Genomic DNA, 12,485 nt, shown 5'->3' on the forward strand with positions numbered 1-12,485 from the left:
TAGGTTTAGGCAACAAACTACTTAGTTAGGTTTAGGAATAGATCAACTTGGTTAGGTTTAGGCAACAAACTACTTAGGTTTAGGAATAGATCAACTTGGTTAGGTTTAGGCAACAAACTACTTAGTTAGGTTTAAGAATATTGACTTGGTTAGGATTAGAAAAAGATCAACTTGGTTAGGTTTAGGCAACAAACTACTTAGTTAGGATTAGGAAAAGATTGACTTGGTTAGGTTTAGGCAACAAACTACTAAGTTAGCTTTAGGAAAAGATCGTGGTTTGGGTTTAAATAACACCGGAAGTGCCGTAATTTAAGTACAGAAGTTACGTGACAAAAACGACTTAGTTAGCTTCAATCAATCAATCAACATTTATTTGAATATCCCTTTACAACAACCAAAAGGTACCCAAAGTGCTTCACATTAAGATCAGGAAATAACAGGAATAGAAACACAACGTATCATAAAATCTAAGAAAGGTACATAAAAAGCATAAGGAGCTAGGTATTAAAAGCCAATCTAAATAAAAAAGTCTTGAGCTTAGATTTAAAAAGTGCTAGGTCAGTGACAGGGCGTATATCAGGGGGGAACTTGTTCCACAGTTTAGGAGCAGCGACAGCAAAAGCACGATCACCCCACTGCTTATAACTCGACCTCGGGACTTCTAAAGAAAGTTGACCAGATGACCGTAAAGCCCCGTTATGCTCACGGAGGGTTAAAATCTCTGACAAATAGGGCGTGGCGAGGCCGTTAATGGCTTTAAAAACAAACATCAAGAGCTTCAAATGGATTCTAAAGCCAACTGGAAGCCAACGGAGTGAGTAAAGTACGGGGGGGGTAATGTGTTCAGTCTGGAAGTGTTGGTTAAAAAGCGAGCAGCAGCATTTTGCACAAGTTGAGTCCAACATACAGTGCATTACAATAATCAAGGCTCCAGCTAATAAAGGTGTGAATTATTGCCTTCTCAAGATCGGGCCTTTGACGTAACCTTCGGTACCGTAGAAAAACAAGCATACCGTCACGTTTTCAGAATTTTGGCATCGACTTGGTACCAAAGTATCGGTTCTTGTGACATCCCTAGTTATGGTTTGATTATATTTAACATTTTTAAAGAAGGGTTTTGCAACTCATTTATTTTGAAAAAATTGGTGTCGATAAGGGATGCACGATTTTGAGAAAATATCTAATAGTATTTATTTTTGACTGCTATTGCATTTGCGATATGATTTGCGATGATATGATCATTTTTTACGTCATTATTCTCATTTTTCATTTTCATGATTAATTGTGCAGCTCCAGTCTCCATACTGAAACTCAGATATTTAACAATTTGAAATGATAATTCAGCCTCGAGTAATTTACACTAGTTTATTCCTGTCTCAGCGGGAGTTTCTAGTTTGAAATAAGCACAAGAAGAGCAGACAAATGAGAGGTGATTTGTTGGAAGTGGCATAAAGAAATCATAGAAAAATTTGGATGTAGTGTCTTCAAATGTCATCTACGTGTTTCTGAAGGGAACTTTTTAAACTTAGTGAAGCCTGATAATCCCTGATTGGGGAGTTCATCCCGTCACCTGCAGCCTCCTGCCAACACACCTGCTTCTAATCAGTCCTCAGGCCCAGTAGTCTATAGATACAACCCCTGAGACAGCTTTCACTCTTTAGACCCAACTCTCCCTTCAATTCTACCTCTCTGACAACACTCTGATTTTATTCTTTGACCAAGTAAAGACAGATTTAGCCTCTCAACCTCTGCCTTCTGTAGCTGCATGAGTCCTCCTGTGACAGTTTTCTGACCGCTGTTTAGCAAAAACACCAATTTTAACACTTTAATAATTACTTAGTCCAACTTTGGAGAAGGTTCTTGGTCTGGTGCTGTTGCACAATGTCACAATATAAACTTAGAAATGTGCTCACAGATAACCAGATTATCCTGACCAAACATTTTACCACAAGCCTTACCTCCTCTGCTGCGGCTCAACATCAAACCCCACCGTGACCTGACCTCACAAAACTGTCTGATCAGCCTCAGGAAGTAATGACGAATGAAGTCATCTTTCCACTAAGTCAAATGTTTTATTAGTGAAATTGAGCCACTTAATTCAAATTTCATGGTTACGTTTATTTGTCGATCCAACTGCAAAAAAGTCAAAATGAAATAACTGTGTGTGTGCACACTGAACATGCAAATCTGCTGGGTGCAGTTCCCATTTTAGTCTAAAGCCACAACATTTGCATCTCATTAGGGTTGAGCACTTCTTTAAAGTTATTACAGTAAATGTCATCGGAGCTGCAGCATGATATATAATTATCGCTCCTATACTGTAGTCAGTTAACGTTTAGGAAAGTTAAAACCAACTCTGATATTTTAGTCTGAAGCTAATTGTTTTTTATTTAAAATGTTGAGGGTTTTTTTTGCCAAAATATTCTCATCAGCGTGGAAATGTCTCAGAAACTGTGTAGAAACAGACACAAGACACTGCAGCTCTCCAGTGAATTCATATTTAAGTCACTCCGAGCCAACGGTACGGAAACCCTGAAAACAGACAAAAATATACACCAACCACTGAACATGTAGGTGAAAAGTAAAGTATGTCACACGTGCTTAGGACATCTATTCATATTTGTTGAGAGGAAATTTACTTACACTTTTGCCTGTACACCGACTGAAGGTAATCAGGTAGACGGCAAACTGGATATCTTTTTAATGGATGAGAGCAGGACGGTGAAATTAGGTGAGGCTGGCAGAGAATACCATACGTCCAAAGTTAAAATATTTTAACTTTTTTGCCGTCCTCCGGGACAGAATTTACAACCAGATGTAACCTAGCTCCCTCACACCGGAGAAATTTGTTTAAGTTTGAATTGAATAATAAGAGAAAGCTGCATTTTATAGCTACATGCATTACTAGAATAATCCAACAGAGTCTCACGGCAGTTCGTGAAATAGTACAAAGAGACAAATTTCCACTTTTTTTCGTGACGTTCAGCTCGACTTTCAACAACGTATTTTTCATGATTCTTTGTACCAATGTCCAGCAACACGTGACGCACGTGTACATTTTCGCTCCAGTCTTTTCAAAATAAAACAACTTAGTTAGGTTTAGGAATGGATCGACTTGGTTAAGGTTAGGTAACAAACTACTTAGTTGGGTTTAGGAAAAGATTGTGGTTTGGGTTAAAATAACTCCGGAAGTGGTGTAACTGAAGTACGGAAGTTCCGTGACAAATAAATCAATTTTGACTTCTGCTTTCACACGAGACACAGAAAATCATTTTATGTATTGAACTGTGTATCGAGAATCGTGGAATTTCACTGGTATTGGTATGGACTACTAAATTTCTGGTATCGTGACTAATGTAGAAGCAAACCACTACTGTCTATGTAAATATATAGAGGAGAAATGTCTACCTGAGCAGCAACAAACACAGCGCTTTCATCCAGGAGACCACTGTTTGTGTCCCGTGCGTTAAGTTTCTCTTTCACGTTACAATCGGCGGTTTGTTCGTGTCCCGTGTTCACAACGTTCACTTTCTTTTTTACTGTACAAACGTAGTAGTTTTGAGCCCAACCATGTAGTTCTTTCCTAAACCTAACTAAGTGGTTTTGATGCCCAAAACTGTGGCGTTAAGTCACAACAAAATGAAAGAAAAAAAGGAGGGTTGGGCTTTAATTAATTCTATCTACCAAATGAAACAGTAATATCAGAGTGATCTCCCCTCTACTCTACTCTACTCTCTCTACACCCCCCACCCTCTGCCTGGCAGTGACTCCTTAATTGGGGCTCAGCTGACAGGTTTTCCCCTCGGGGACCAGGAGCCATGTGGACCATCTGCTTCTGGTCGCAGTATGAACAGGTGTCCTGCTCCTCGCCGCCGCCGCTCCCCGCCGCCGGCCTGCACCTTAGCGAGCCTCTGGAAGGCAGCGCGGCACAGAGCTGAGCTTAGCTGAGCAGAGGAGCTGCTGTTTACACAAGATACATCTTAGTAGTTTTGTTTGACCTGCGAGGCTTTTCTACCTCAAACAAAAGAGGAAACATATGGAAGAAGCCTCCGAATCTGACATGAAAGTAGAAAGCCTGTTATCAGTTTAACTCTTTAGTGTTTCCTAAAATGGATCCATGGATATTTAATAAGCTTTTCTCGTGTCTGCAACTAATCTACAACCATCTCACTTTGGATTGTACCTTTTATTAAATTAATGAGCTCTGCAGAGAAATTCTCCTCAGCATCAGGTCCCTTTGTCTCGCTGTGTTGACACACCGCAGGGCACTTTGATCAAACTGGTTTTATATCATCTGAGAATGTCCAGAATGTCCAGTCCTAAAATTGGGGAAAAATGTTTTTATTTTATGCATTTTGTTCAACAAACTAACCACCTGATAATATCCTCCCGTTCCGTCTTTGGAACGGGAGGATACTGGAGCACACAGTAAGTCTGTGTGTTTTGCATGTAGGTGAAAAATAAGACTGTTGAAGATGCAAAAGAGCCTTTATTTGCATAAAAGATCTGAGTTTGAGTTTCTTATCACTGTTCTATTTACAAGACAAGCTGATTCTATATGTTTAAGTTATATTTGCAGGAACTAAAAGATCCTTTTGTCTCTCTGTGCTCATAGTTGATGAGATCGTAAAAAAAAAACATCACGTTTGGTCTTAAAATAAGAACGTAAACTAAGTAAAATACATGCGGAAACAACGTAACCCAACGACGGAAAACACGTCACCAACGTCAATAAAAAAACAAGCGTTTGTTGGACCCGTCCACCTCCTCACCTGCCCACCATAAGTGTTCTCGCTTCTTATACTACGTCACTAACTTACCGCAGCATTTATACGCGGATGCGTTTACATGCACGAGCAGCGCCGCATCGTAACTACTTCACCGACACAGAGCGGAGAGAGGACCTCAACTCAACAACGCTACCTCATGACCAGTAACCGCGGCAGTGCTGCTGCAGGGATGAGTTTTCTCTTCCATTCTCCAGGAAACGTGCGGCGGCGACGCGCTTTGAGTTCAGGCTGGTGCACGCCAAAGGGTAGAGTACGAGCAGGGAGGCATCTGATTGGTTCTTTCCAAGCGGACCGCGAGGCAGTGATTGGTAGACGTTTTTACAGGATTACAGCAGCTACAGATGACGCCTCTTTTCAGGTCCTTTTTCAGAGCTCATCAGTAACGGATCGCTGTCGGGGTGTAAAGACCATTTCAACCAGTAGAACAGATAGTGGAGACTAGATAACATCCTCAACCCTGCCTTTAAGATATTATCGTGGTATTTATACGCCTTTTCATGTGAAGGGGTTTTCCAATGAAACTTGTGTGAGTCATATTTGTTATCAAAGCTCATTTAACACCATCGTCTTCATGAGCTCCCGTCCAGAGTGGAACTTCCACCCTAAAACAATCCCTCCAGAAAATAATATAACAGGCTTGATTACAGTGGAAAGAGTTAAGTATAGGTGTATCCATTTCCTCACTGACTGATCAGGAGAGAAAGGACAGAAGAAAGAGAAGGTGTAAAGATAATCCAGGCTGCAGCAGCTCACTGGGTGAACACTGATCCAGGCAGCACGGATCACTGCAGGCCCTTAGAACGAGTCCTGAGAGCTGGATACAGGGAGAGGAAGAGGAGGTCCAGCTGCTAGCATCCACACACACTTCTAACAGCCCCCCACACCCACACACACACCCACACACACACTCCTACCTATGGAGAGGGGAGCCAAACAGACAGTGTGTGTGTGTAGAGGGGGGGGGATGGGGACGGGGTCACTGAGGACTTTGAAGACACAAAAGGTTGGCCTTAGGCCCAGTGCCCTCTGGGTCACTTAAGGAGGCAGCATGTGCACGCAACACACACACACACACACACACACACACACACACACACACCACCTGCTGTTGACGCAGGCTCGTGTTTGGTGTAATGGAGATGGAGTGATTCAGCAGAGACACACAAGACACATAGCTGAGATTTACCACATAACTCAACCTCGCTCAGCATCCGGGGAATTCTCAAAGAGGAACTGAAAGTGAAAAGGATCCTTTTTATGAACTAACAGGTGAAAACCAAAAGACATTCATTCAGTTTATAATCCTATAAAACAGAGAAGAGCAGCGAATCGTCACATTTGAGAATCTGGAACCCACAAAATCAACACGACGTGTGGCTGATAGATGACTTAAACAATTAATCTATTAATTATTTCAGCAGATTTTTGTCGTTAGATTAAACTGTTCGCTGGAAAATCACAACAGTGACCGGTCCGTTAGCATGGAAAATTACACAATAATGCGCGAGCAACCCGTTCTCACTCCCAACTCGTCAAATACCGCCTTTTGGTCAGCGCCCCTCGGCATCAGAAACCGACGCACGGAGGCACCCTTTAGTAACAGAATGTGACGAACATATATTACAACTTTTTTCCCTTAGAGTCATGACTTTATTCTCGTAATATTACGTCTTTTTTTCTCGTAAAGTTATGACTTTATTCTTATATTACGTCTATTTTTCTCGTAAAGTTATGACTTTATTCTCATATTACGTCTATTTTTCTCGTAAAGTTATGACTTTATTCTCATAATATTACGTCTTTTATTCTCGTAATATTAAGTCTTTTTTTCTCGTAAAGTTATGACTTTATTCTCGTAATATTAAGTCTTTTTTTCTCGTAAAGTTATGACTTTATTCTCATAATATTACGTCTTTTATTCTCGTAATATTAAGTCTTTTTTTCTCGTAAAGTTATGACTTTATTCTCATAATATTACGTCTTTTATTCTCGTAATATTACGACTTTTTTTCTAGTAAAGTTATGACTTTATTCTCGTAATATTACGTCTTTTTTTCTTGTAAAGTTATGACTTTATTCTCGTAATACTACGACTTTTTTTCTAGTAAAGTTATGACTTTATTCTCGTAATATTACGTCTTTTTTTCTTGTAAAGTTATGACTTTATTCTCGTAATACTACGACTTTTTTTCTAGTAAAGTTATGACTTTATTCTCATAATATTATGTCTTTTTTCTCGTTAAGTTGAGGCTGAGATAACGAAAAGGGGAAAAATAAGGTGTGAAAATGTGTCATAAATCAGGAGGAAAATAGTAGAATTGTGACCCAGGGAGGAAACCAGGAGAGGGCGATGAGAAACCGGAGTCTCCCGGGAAAATCAGGACGGATGCCAAGTCTGACCGTAGACATTCCACCAGCACAAAGAGCAAACGTGTGAAAAAGGACAAATCCCTTCTGAAGAGTTTCAGTAGAAAATAAACACTACTATTCTTCTGTCTCCCTCTTTGAAAGAACTTTCAGAGTTAACTACAAAAAACCTGTATTTTCATGCAGAAGCTCTGTTATGTTCCAGACTTCCTGATCCTGTTTCTGGGAGGTCAACATGATTTAGAGAGATTTATTCCAGAAAAAACAACATCAGGAATTTTCCCCAGTGACTCAGGGAAAAATCTGGGAATTTTGGGACAAAGACAAACCAGGAAATGGAAAGCATCGTTTAGTCACGGAGGAGCTCTGACGTCATTATGGAAACGTCACCTTCGTAGCTCTAACCTTTCCAACAAGCTGCAGCTAAAGTCACAGCTCCCTGATTAAGTCGTGATAGATCGCCCCCACCGGGCCTATTCAACACTGTGTGTCTGTGTGTATTAGCAGATTTCCATATATACTGCTGCATGCTGGTGTGTGTGCGACCATGTGTCTGACCGTGTGCAGGTGTGTGTGTGTGTGTGTGTGTGTGTGTGTGTGTGTGTGTGTGTGTGTGTGTGTGACACCGGGGCGAGTGCCGGGTCAGCGGGGTCAAAGAGGAACAAAAGAGCGGAGCAGCTCCCAGCTGCCGGGCCAAACGTCATCCAGCCCCCCCTCCACACATCCCCCTTCCTTTTCAATGGGAGCGTGCCGCTGTCCTGCTTTCTGCTGACACATGCACATTCACACACACACGCACGCACGCACGCACGCACGCACGCACGCACGCACGCACGCACGCACGCACGCACGCACGCACGCACGCACACACACACACACACACACACACACACACACACACACATGTCCCGCCCAGCAGTCCACCGTCATGTCTAGAGCTGGCTGCAGCAGGCGGAGGGGGTAAAAGGGCACACGGGGACATATGCAGAGCATGCATGGATGCAAATACACAACGCAGACTAACATCTGAACGCACACAGATCAGACTTTTAACAGCATTAAAAGACACCATAACTCTGTGAAAACACACAGGTTTACACACGGCCTGTTTGTCCAACTTTAGACGAGAAAAGTGCAGGAAATAAATATGTTACATGTTGACATTGTTGGACTTTCTACTGCTGGTTTGATACATTTTTAAGTTTATTTATTTTAAATTTATTTTTTATTTACTTTATTTTAATTTATTTATATATTTGGCATTTTTTATTTTATCTTTTAATTACTTATATATTTATTTATTTATTTGGCATTTTTTACTTTATCTTTTAATTACTTATATATTTATTTATTTATTTGGCATTTTTTACTTTATCTTTTAATTACTTATATATTTATTTATTTATTATATTTTTAAATGTACATATTTATTCATGTATTTATGCATTTATTTATTATACATTTCTTATATTTTTAAATGTAATTTTTTTTTACTTCTAAGAGATTGTCTCAGACAATTAGATAGTTCACTTGAGTAAAAGTGCCAATAACACAATATAAAAATTCTCAACTAACGATTATGTTCATTGTCGATTAATCTGTTGATTATTTTCTTATTTAATCGATTTGTTGTTTGGTCGAAAAAATGTCCTCAAATGTCTTGTTTTGTCCACAACTCAAAGATATTCACTTTGCTGTCATAGAGGAGTAAAGTATGAAGGACGGAACCTGCCAAAATCTAAAATAAATAATTGAAATGACTCGACAGTGACTGAACCAGTCGGCTACGACGTGATGACACGTCGCCGTCTAAAGACAAATAACTCGCTGTGTTGCAACAGTCAAGACGTCCACTTTGCATATAAGAACAGAGAGAGAGGAGGAGAGCAAACTGTTCATTAAGGCTTGTTTGACAAAACTAATTTATGTTTACTATTTGAATAAGTATAGTGCATACAGACAGAAAGACAGTTGTGTTATATTCATATATCTTTAGGTGTGACTGTGGTACTAAACAGAGTTGAAGTGGTGAATAAGGTAAAGAACTTAACTAATAGATATCACCATGAAACTTCCCCTGATCATTACTGACATTAAGACAATTGCTTTTTTTGCATCACAAGTTTTCTGAAATGTTATGTATAAATATGCAAATGTGGCATTATCTTATCAAATATGTGCTAATTTTCATACATTTCCAGAACATAAATCTGAATATATATAGATATATATATATATCTATATATATACAGTATATATTCGAACAAACCTTAAGCTTGGCATCTACGCTAGAACCTCGACTGCCTGAAGAGAAAGGTTCAAAACGTGGCAATGTTGCAGGAGGAGGATCACCTTCAACTAATATCCTCGGAGGAGTAGTTGATTCAATCCGTTCCTCCTTGGGAGTCTTTGGTTCTGCTAGAGAACCTGTGTCATGTGAACTTTCATCACCAGAGGAATCAGGGTTGCCTGGAACCTCTAGAACTTTTAACTCAAACAATTTTTCAATTAACTTAGCTTTTATCTCTTTTTTAACACTATGTTTTGACACTACAATGTTAAAGTGTGCCGCAATGCTAAGCAAGTCATCTTTACGACATTTCTCAATTTTATCCAAATTAGGACCACCTACAAAATCCTGAAGATTAAATGCCATCATTAAACAGATTGCAAACTACCACAGTGACTCATCATAATCAATTTGGTTGTTGAGTTGTTCATGGGAAAATAAAGATCCCGGACGAGCCCCCATTTGTTAACCTTTTGATTTCTTTAATAAACCTTTAATTTTGCACTTCACTTTGACTCTGTTTAATCTTTGGTTGTTCATTTATTGTTCCACCAAGTGGACATAACAAGAGTCAAAGGTTTTTACAGAGGGAATTATAGATATCTGTTCTAGTATCACTCTATAAATAAGAAAATACTGTCAACAACTATTAAAAAAAAACAATTTTCGTCATGTTTTTAGGATTTTTTTTGTATAAATCACACTTTAAAAGATATATGAACAAACCCCTCTGTAAAAACCTTCAGAATATAGAATATAGGAATGAAACTGGAACATTTTGGTGGATGTAAGAGCCGCTGAAGAGGCGATTTCTGGCTCAGACTCTGAGGAAAAAAACTCATAAAACTCACATTTTTAACACATATATATTAGAAACCTCCCCAGGTGATTACTGACATTAAGACAATTATTTTTTTTGTATTACAAGTCTTCTGAAATGTTATGTTTAAATATGAAAATGAGGCATTATCTAATGCTAACTTTGGGTGAATTTAGGAAAAATCTACACACACAAATAGACAAAGTAGTAAAATAAACAGCTAAATGTGTATTTTGGATGTTTTCTTTCCACTAATCTGAATAAAGACACGTTATGGAAGCAAAATAACCCCAAATCTAGCAATATTTTGCCTCTAATGGCAGATTTTATTAACTTCTAACTTCTTATTTTTGGCCTCTACTCCTCCAGAGGTCTGAACTGTCTGTGGTCAAACAGTTAAAGTGTCATTAATTAATTTATAGTATTTAACTGTAGCTATATTTAGCTTATAGACTGTCACCAACACTTAACATGATTTTATCCCTGTTATTTTATTACATCTGTTGTAACATAAATAACAGCTATAGGTCCAATTACATTGATTTATTTGATATTGACTCATGTTTTTATATCTTTAGAGATTATTTCTCTTCTAGTTGTTGCGTAATTATTTCGCAAAATAATCAACAACACTGCATTTATTTTTTTAAAGAACAATCTACCATGTATAAAAACACACTCAGTTATACAGAGAGTACAGCAGACATGAATGAGTAGCCTCCAACAGCTGCTGCACAACCTGACAAATCCTGGACATTTCAAAATAAAAGTTCACAACAAAACTCAACTGTCTGTGGTTAAATAGTTAAAGTGCTCAAAAGTAAATAGAGGATTAATTTATAGTATTTAATTATAGCTATATTTAGCGTATAGCCTCTACAACACTCAGTTTGATATTGTGGTATTTTTAAGGTTATTACTCGTTATTCCGACTACAGTTGACTTTATTTTATTCCTGCAAAAACAAAATAATCTTGTGACATTAAATATGTTTTTCACGTCTGAAATGTGAAATATGTCTTGTGTCAAAGGAATGAGTCACCACTTACTTTGCCAGGAAGTCCACTCAACGTCCTGAGTTCATCCTCCATCACTGTCAGCAGCTCCTGCAGACTGAAGCGACTCAATGAGCAGCTGAGAGAATATGTCACAATGTGAACTTCAATATGATCAGCTGACTGCTGCATGCTGTGTGTGAGAGAGAAGATATATACTGTCACTGTCTCCACCCAGAGGTCACGACCTGCATCAGTCTGGCTCTATAATAGAATATAATACTGTACAGTAGATAGTGCTGCTGCAGCCTAGTGGGGATGCATGGGTCATATTTTATTATCTTGCTTCAGCACAATAATCAATAATAGACACTCGTCACCTTTGAAACTGATTATCTTTTGCATCATGTTAAATATAAAAATCATGTTTTTGCTTCAGTAATGTTGTTAGCATCATCAGCACAAAATAATATAATAAAAATAATAATAATAATAATAATAATAATAATAATAATAATAATAATAATAATAATAATACATGTATGGTAAAGCTCAACCCAAAATTCCTGTAGTGCTGTGATTGATATGACGTTTGTCACCACACTTAGATATTTTGTTTTAAATCTTTGCTTCGGCAACACTTTTATGGAGGACGGAACATGCCAAAATAATAAATAAATAATAAATAAATAAATAAAGTCATTAACTGTCCCAAAAATAATATTAAAGATAAATGTAGCCATTCATTTATTGATAAAGTGTGACATAAATTGATATTTGTTTTTATTTGCTTCTTTATTTTTTTATATTTGTATTAATTCCCTTGTTTATTCACTCTTCTGTTTAATTTTCCTATTTATTTATTTTATGTATTCATTCATTCAATATTTTTTTCTTTTCTATTAATTTAAAATTTTAAAATTCGTTTATTTTTTTATGGATTTATTTTTCATTTATTTTTCATTTATTTATTTAGTTTGTCAGTTTGCAAACAGGTAAAGCAATTCTTCCAGAAAATCATTTGGATAAATAAGCTTCATTAAATTGATCTTTGCAATAGTAATAAAGACATTATGCTCTGAAGATGAAGTGTTAAAGAGGCATTTTGTTAATTAAATGTACCAATAAGATGACTAATCAGGCTCTCTATATTAAACTTCTTACCACATACATTGTCTATAGAGTAGTAATGCTAATCCTGTTAACTATGGAGGACGGAACCG

The 12,485-nt window shown here is 37.8% G+C and overlaps 1 protein-coding gene across 1 annotated transcript in view; it reads right to left on the reverse strand.

The window, feature by feature from the left end:
• LOC141781908 (putative ribonuclease ZC3H12C) overlaps nucleotides 1-11,433 on the reverse strand; it is a 32,609-nt gene extending 21,176 nt beyond the window's left edge. Inside the window, exon 1 of the mRNA XM_074657880.1 lies at nucleotides 11,317-11,433. The gene's annotated coding sequence lies outside the window, so the exon portion shown is untranslated. The remainder of the gene's footprint in view (nucleotides 1-11,316) is intronic.
• Between the last annotated feature and the right edge of the window lie 1,052 nt (nucleotides 11,434-12,485).

Source organism: Sebastes fasciatus, chromosome 14 (genome assembly GCF_043250625.1).
Source record: "Sebastes fasciatus isolate fSebFas1 chromosome 14, fSebFas1.pri, whole genome shotgun sequence".
In the NCBI taxonomy this organism is placed as follows: domain Eukaryota; kingdom Metazoa; phylum Chordata; class Actinopteri; order Perciformes; family Sebastidae; genus Sebastes; species Sebastes fasciatus.